The sequence below is a fragment of the Haliotis rufescens genome, unplaced genomic scaffold, assembly GCF_023055435.1.
Source record: "Haliotis rufescens isolate VD_foot unplaced genomic scaffold, xgHalRufe1.0.p SCAF_6, whole genome shotgun sequence".
Taxonomy (NCBI): Eukaryota; Metazoa; Mollusca; class Gastropoda; order Lepetellida; family Haliotidae; genus Haliotis; species Haliotis rufescens.
The window spans coordinates 36,397,424-36,405,418 of NW_025964334.1; the positions used below are offsets into that span (position 1 = coordinate 36,397,424).

The 7,995-nt window shown below is 39.3% G+C and overlaps 1 long non-coding RNA gene across 2 annotated transcripts; it reads right to left on the reverse strand.

Moving 5' to 3' along the window:
- Positions 1-832: 832 nt before the first annotated feature.
- LOC124117584 lies at positions 833-7,491 on the reverse strand. Of its 2 annotated transcripts, XR_007218791.1 has the most exons (4): positions 7,441-7,491; positions 3,693-3,918; positions 1,603-1,797; positions 833-931 (listed from the first exon to the last, which is right to left on the reverse strand). It is a non-coding gene; the product is annotated as an uncharacterized LOC124117584 (long non-coding RNA). The 2 variants fall into 2 exon arrangements; XR_007218790.1 differs by lacking the exon at positions 7,441-7,491 and having other exon boundaries at positions 3,693-4,025.
- Positions 7,492-7,995: the final 504 nt, after the last annotated feature.

Below are 7,995 nucleotides of genomic sequence, written 5' to 3' on the forward strand. Positions count from 1 at the left end.
AACTGACAAGATTGTATTTGAGAATGAGTGTGTGAGTTGGTGTTAACGCAGCTTTGAACAGTATTCCACTTATATCACGGCATGTCAGCTTAGTGTGGGAGGAAAGCCTGAAGTGATGCAGGTTTCGTTGGGTGAAACCCACAAGAATTGCATTGAGAAACCTAGAAACATGGCAAAACTTGTTCCATAAAAGGGATAACTCATGAATATTAATGACCCCATGACCTAGTTTTGCGATGTTTGTACAAGTGAGTTCTGGTGTAGTTTCTACACATTTGTATATTAAAAGTCACAATACTCATTTTAAATAGACAAAATAGTTGTTTGTGATTTAGATTTTTGACGTAGTACATATTCTCTACAACAAGTACGTTTAGTTTCGAATGTGGGCCCACCTCAAACCTTCGATTAGGCAAGCAGAGTTAGCTCCCTTCTCAAACCACCGATAATGAGGTTTCGCCAGAAACATAATCATTGAGAACCGGGATTCGAACACTCGTTTATAGGTTTCTGGCGTGCCAAAGACACTCTACACAGCGAATTGCGGGGCCTTGGACGACAGGGCCACCTACGTCCTCGTATGTGACAATGGAGCAGCCTAACGTACTATTGTCCGATTATTTCATGAACTGATGACAGCGCATTAGGAGTGACTATAGTAGTTGCATCAAGGCTAAATGCAAGTCAGTACTGGACAAACCAGTACTTCTACAATTGTTGAGGACGGAAGTCTGTATTAACATGAAATCTCAATAAATTACAAACGATTAATATAAAAAATCTCACCGAAGTCCTTTGCGCTTTGTCTAAAATTTGTAGCAGATCCTGGTAAGGCTGTAGCTGCTGCTGTTGTAGCTGCCTCTGAGCGAGTCTCTGGTGTTCTGCTGCCATTGTAGGTGCTGCTGCTGTTGCTGTTATTGACAGCCTGCATCTGAGAGAAAAGATATCCATTGGACAAAATAGAATAGAATAACCTTTATAATAAAGAAATAATTGATATATGTGAGTGTTTGTCTGCTTGTTTGTTCGTTTGTTGTTTAATGTCACACTCAGCAACATTACAGCTCTATGATTATAATCGAGTCTGGACCAGACAATCTAGTGAAAGATATACCAAGCATCGATCCACCAAAAGGGGATACGATGACATGCATCAACCAAGTCAGTGAGCCTGACCACCCGTTTGTCACCTCTTATGATAAGCATAGTCGCCTAGTTGACAAGTGTGTGTGCGTGCGTGCATGCATGCGCCCATGCGTGCTTGCATACATGCGTCTGAATGAAGATTTGATTCGTAGTTTTCTTGTGTGGTGATTATCCTGATATTTCACAAAAGAATAATTATACTTTATTATTATATCAGGTTACAAGTTGATACCCAAAATGAAACAATACGTTAACCCAGAAATCTGTACATCAAAGAATTTAGTGTGAAACCAACAATAGGTAGAAAGTCAACAATTTGCATTACACAATTAACTAGGTTTACAAATCAATACAAATTACTGCACAGCAATGACAATGTCAGTACACAATAGAATGGTATAAAATACAAAATATGATGGCAGCGGTGATAGCAAAAAGCTCAGCGGTAATATTCACCTTTCCGCAACAGTGGTCAAGCTTCCGAGATAGGCCAAGGCTGGGAATTCGGGCTGATCAGTGATCTTCACTCAAAGCTGGTTTTGATGTTACGTCCGATGAAACGTGAGATGCGGGAGTGATACGCCCCCTCCACTTATACAGTCTAACCAGCTCCCAGCACTTTCCACACCAGGCTTGAACAGTCCAGTGTCACTAGAACATCACAAATAATTCCACGTTTCTATAATGCTTGACAGCCATCCCTGCTTTTCTGGAAGTTTACCGATAATTCGAGCATCTTAATATAAGAACTTCCTCATCACTGCTTACATTATAAATAGTACTACATTCCAGACAACTAGTCATTGTCCAAATGCAATAAACTTCTACTGAATCTCAACAGAAACAATGTAATAATTGTCCCCCAAAAGTCTTGAAATCAAAATTATGCTTCAGGCTGTTGATAAAAACACACAAATTTGCATGACACAAATATTACATTGTAGCAAGGCATATTCCTGTTTACAAAAATCAGGCTTATGGTCATAAATTTAAAAAAATTATCTAGTTTTGTGGCTGTGGACTTATCGTGAGCAGATCCCCACTCTTGATGTTTTTGTGGATTTGTTGGTTGTTTATTTCCGAACTCAGCAATATTCCAGCAGTATTACAGCAGTTTGTAAATAATCAGATCTGGACAAGACAGTCCTGTGATCGATATCATGAGCAACATTCCATGCTGTCGGAGTACACTGACACGCAGTCAACCAAATCACAGAGCCTGAAGACCAAACCAATTAAGTCCCCTCTTACGACCATCACAGCTAGGTTTCTGGGGAACAATAATTCTAACCCGCCATCAAGACGGAGCGTTTTTGCGGATCATTTATTTTTATTGTTATGCCCACGAGTCTTGAAAACTAGGTTTAATAGAAATGCCATTAAGACTTCCCCCGCAAAAGAAAAGGGAAGTCAATGTCTATTATATTTTCTAAAAATTGCATGAAGTTGCTTAAATGATTGAAACAAATGATGACCTCATTTTGTTTATTATCTGACATCCCTTTCAGATTAAAAGTCCTCTTCTTTTGATGTTGACATACTAACCTATGTTAAAGTTTGTTTGTTCTGTTTTATTAACCATGTATACAAACTCCAATTCGTTATTTTAACTGATGAGATTTCAGTATTTGCTACAAGTTTTATTTTGTGGTGTCTTCAGTTTCAAAACAATATTTTTATTTCTTAACTATCTCCGACACTGATAATACAGGTTAAAGATCTATGATAATGATAACATGGTACCAACTAAAATCCAGATTGTTTGATGCTACAGAAAACCAAAGGAGCAGTTCACAGTCTTTTATCTTGACACTTTCATAATGTTGTTGACAATATTGACATGGTACATCATTTATGATGTTTAATTAACTGTTTCTGTCTTCTTGCACGTTTGCTGAGTGTTAATTTGGATTTGAAATGCATGAACTGGTTTTTTGGTGTGCGAAGAAGACGTATTCCAAACCAACATGTTTTCTTTCTGTAAAGCAATGTACTCATCAAACAGACGATGTGGTTCAAACATATTTGTTTAATAAAGTTTCATATTTGAGATAAAGAAGTGTGATCGGGTTTTTTCAAAAATGAATATGTGGTCAATTCATGGAGTTGACGGTAGGCGACTACTACAGCTTGTTGTGCAAGAACGAATCGACAGAATTTGGAAGAGTAAAAGTTGTTGCAAGACTGGGTTTCCACAAAACATGGTAAAATAGTTTTAAAAATCCAAACCGTTTATCTAAAATTGGTATGAACTTGCTACGTATATAAATCGTGGTCGGGGATACGGGCGAAAGTATTTAGCTATATTTCATAAATATCACGGCGGCGACACCATAAATGGGCTTCACACATTGTACCCATGTCGGGAATCGAACCCGGGTCTTCGGCGTGACGAGCGAATGCTTTAAACACTCGGCTACTCGACCGCCCCTTCCGGCATGTATAGAACTAGTTGGCATGTAGATCTATAGAGCTAGAATCTATAGTAGAAAGTGTTGAATGGGTTGAAGCAGAAATGTTAAATACAAACTACTGTGTTTACTCACATTCATAAGCGTCGCCCCCCGATCGATGACGTGCCACTGCTGTCCGTCTAGTTGCTGCTGGTGTGGTCGTCATCGGGGTGGCAAAAGATGTTGACGACGTGCACGATATCCCCGATGACGATGAGGGAGTCTGGGCCCTGTCTGTGGTCCCTTGGGTGCTGGGGGTATCTGGGATGCCTCTGGTACCTGGGTCCCTGGGATCCGACCTGCGGGTCACACCAAGTGACTGAAAGATGGAGAACATAATTGCTGCTGGAAAATGATAGAATACGAATTTGCGATTGACCAGAGCGATAAACGACGACGATGCAGGTGTGCATGGATATGTTCTAACGTACCCGCCATTAGGGAAGCAACCATCTCATATCAAGGGGGGGGGGGGGGGGGGGGGGGGGGGGTGGAATCTTGATTTTGGTTCGAGATATGCATTTTTTAATGTTTAGGAGCTAAATTACCTTTTCCAACACACACAATGACATTAACATACAATTTGACACCCAGCCCTTTCAACAATACCGTCTGCAAGATAAGGGCACATTTTGTTCTAGTAAAACAGGGGCTAGATTATAATTTAGAAAATATCCCCACACCCCTCCCAAAACAAATGGTTGCTGCCTTAACCTGTAGCCTGAGGCGAGTTCAGGAGAGCGCGGTGTTCAACACAACTGACCGCACGATCGCACGTACGCGTTTAACTGCCTTTGACTGGAATGAAACCGATGTCAAAAGAATAATCTTTGCGACTAGATCTACCATTAAAAAGTTTTTTTTGCATTTTCAATACTTTGACCCGTGATGATCAGGGTAGAGAATAGGTCTTCCGCAACCCATGTGTTTGCCGGAAGGATCGGGTGGTCAGGCTCGCTGACTTGGTTGATGCATGTCATGGGATCCCAATTGCAAAGATCGAAGCTAATGATCTGGTCCAGACTCGATTATTTACAGACCGCCGTCATATAGATGAGATATTGCTGAGTGAAGCGTTAATTCTAAACAACAAACAAATATTTTCAATAATAAAAATAAACACTTTGTTGTCATGAACATCAAAGTATGAACCCATCATACTTGCGATTAAATTAAATGTGTGAACCTATGACACTTGTGGACAGGGCATATGTTTTCACACTTCTTAGCCCTGCCTGCTGGATTGATTTTAGCATATGGCGCTGTAAAGAGGGTGGGTGATTTCAGAGACCATATAATAATTTATTATATGGTCTCTGGTGATTTCAAACGGTCGGTGCATGCCTAGTTAAACAAGGGACATTTGAACCAATATTTTGCACATTAACACCTTTTGTTAAGACAAAAGCGAACATAGAATGTTTAAAAAAACAAACTTACCTGAATTACGTTATGGAAGGCTAGATGCGTTTCATATTAGTAACCTGTCTAAATCGTTAAACTTGTGAAAATTGATTTTAATAATCATATCTCCGATATCTTAATTCTAACTGATTATAAATTCGTATTGTTTTATCGGCAAATAAAATAACAACGCAATGGTAAATTATCAACCATTTCAATAAAGTTATTATCCAAACGTTAGACAGAATAAAATTTAAATTTTCGAGGTCATCATGTCAGTTGCGGTAATGAGAATATCAGGGTTAATCTAACGTGTCATGTTATACAATTTGGAGATTACAATGATTAACTTAAAAATATTTACCAATCCTAATTTCAAGTGTTTGGTATGAACATTTTTTTTAGATTATAACATACAAATTCTGTGTTGTAATGCCAGTCGAAGTACGAAAATGAAACATTGCGCGCTTTGCCCGACCTCAGTATAAAATATTGCTATTTTAAAATAATCAAAATTTGCATGGACTTCATATATAAATGTACCTTGGCGAAAGTGGACGATCTTCTAATTCGACGAGTGTTTCATTTGTCATTTTCGGTTTAATATGACGAGATAAAAACGAAACTAAAGATTTCGAAATCTGACTGCAACTGCAAGCACGTGCCAGGGGTGTACTACTGTGTTCAGTAACAAGCAGCTGAAAGTGTGCACTGATTTAGTCACCTGAAGCTCCAGCACATCGTCAAGTCAGAAGCGTCTTGAAACAATGGGACCCCACGTGTGACGTCACCAAGCCCCAAGCCCCACCGGACAGTGTTATGCAACTCCAGCTGGACATGTCTGACGTGCACTATACGAGTGACAACCATTCCCAGACTATGGAAATCAACATGTAAAACCATTGCCCACACAATGTTTCAGTTGATCTTGATTTTTTTTATAGATTCCCCCATGTTTCAACGTCCATAATCCACGCGCGGTTGCTACAATAATGAGTCAGTGCTGTCAGAGTAGCTATGCTTTTTATGATTTTCCCAACTGGCTGGCATGTCATATTAGTGAATGTATTTAATTGTATAATGTGTTATGGCTTTCTATAGAAGCAGGGCTGTGGGGTAGCCTAGCGATTAAAGCGTTCGATCGTCACGCCAAAGGCCCGTGTTCGTTTCCCCACATGGGTACAATCTGTGAAGACCATTTCTGGTGTCCCCAGCCGTGATATGGCGGGAATATTGCTAAATACGCCACAAAACCATTTTCAATCAAACAGAAACACACCACCATCTTCTTGTAAAGATTGATAATTTGTTCAAGAAAAGTGATTACATGGGTCGTACATATATTCCAACTTGTGAAAGGGTTGCATTTAGCAAAAGGTGGTATGATGTTCCCTTTGTGAAAATATTTGATAGTTTCTGTGTGCAGTACATTTTCAAAGACGTTTCCCACTTTCATTCTCGACTGTGAGTAATCGGAACAGTTGAACCAGTGGCTGATTGTTTCCTTGATGTATAACGCAGCACTCAGCAATACTCCAGCCATGAATAATCGAGTCTGGACCAGACAACCCGGTGACTTACCTCATGATCATCGATCTACGTAATTGGGAAAATATAACATGCAACAACCTAGTCACCGAGTCTGACACCGAGCCAACTACTACGACTACGACTACGACTACTACTACTACTACTACTACTACTACTACTACTACTACTACTACTACTACTACAACCGAGATTGTGTTTGTGTACAGGAAGACCAGACGCAGGCTACCATTTCAATTACAAAAGGAGTAAGGCTAATATCATTCCTTAGAAAACATACGCAATAAATGATACTGTACAGAAATAATGACGTTTCTTAAACACATTTTGATCGAGGCAACCACCCAAGAACGATAACTCCTTGATAATACAAACACAAGCCACATACTTCACACTCACGCACACGTTGCAATGAACGTCAAACACAATGGATACTAAAGATAGAGAACTATATGCTAAGACCCCCCCCCCCAAAAAAAAAATAATTATTTCACGTCCTCGGGAGCAATATAGCGCTGCTACAAAACTAAACAAACCACACTCAGAATATTCTAAATGCGCACATATATACACATATAGATGACTGTGGTATTATATACATTAATAATGAACTTCATGACGATAATGTTATGAAATGTCAGGTCATACCTCTATCATTCGTCCATTCTTTCATTCAACCATATATACACCGTAACTAGCGCTTTAAAGCACAATGCGTTATGAATAATAATGCTGAACAGTATTAAACTTATGCATAAACGTCACTGCACAAAAGAACTACACAATGATACATTCTAGCAAACCTGATGCACTAGAATAATTAATTTACGTCAACACCATTACTACTCAGTACTTAATATATATACAACACTAAAAACATTATACTTACCTTTAGATTTCTTGTTTATTCCTATATGTGCTCTGAGATGTGATCGTTGACATGCTCTGATTGTTGCGAAGAGCAATGGCTGACGTGCAAGTAGCTTATAGCATTTTAAAACAAGCCAATCAACACAAGGGGCCGCGCAAGACAAAGAACACAACACAGGCACTGACACAACAACACAACCTGTCACCCATTACACCCGTAATAGGCGTGACAAAGATCTCAAAATAACTATAGGCTGACGCTCACAGATGATACTATAAAAGATAAAGCTATAAACAATCACATTTCTTACAACCTGAAATGACAAGAACCTATATACTTGGTGATTCATACCTGCCACACTACTACAACTATCAGCACTACTACTATTACATAAGCACCTGCTCCTACAACTACCACTACTACTACGAAAGTACCTCCTACTACTACTACTACTACTACTACTACTACTACTACATGAGCACCTGCCAGTAGTACTACCACTACCACTACTCCTACTACTACATAAGCACCTTCTTCTGCTACTACTACTACTACTACTACTACATAAGCAAC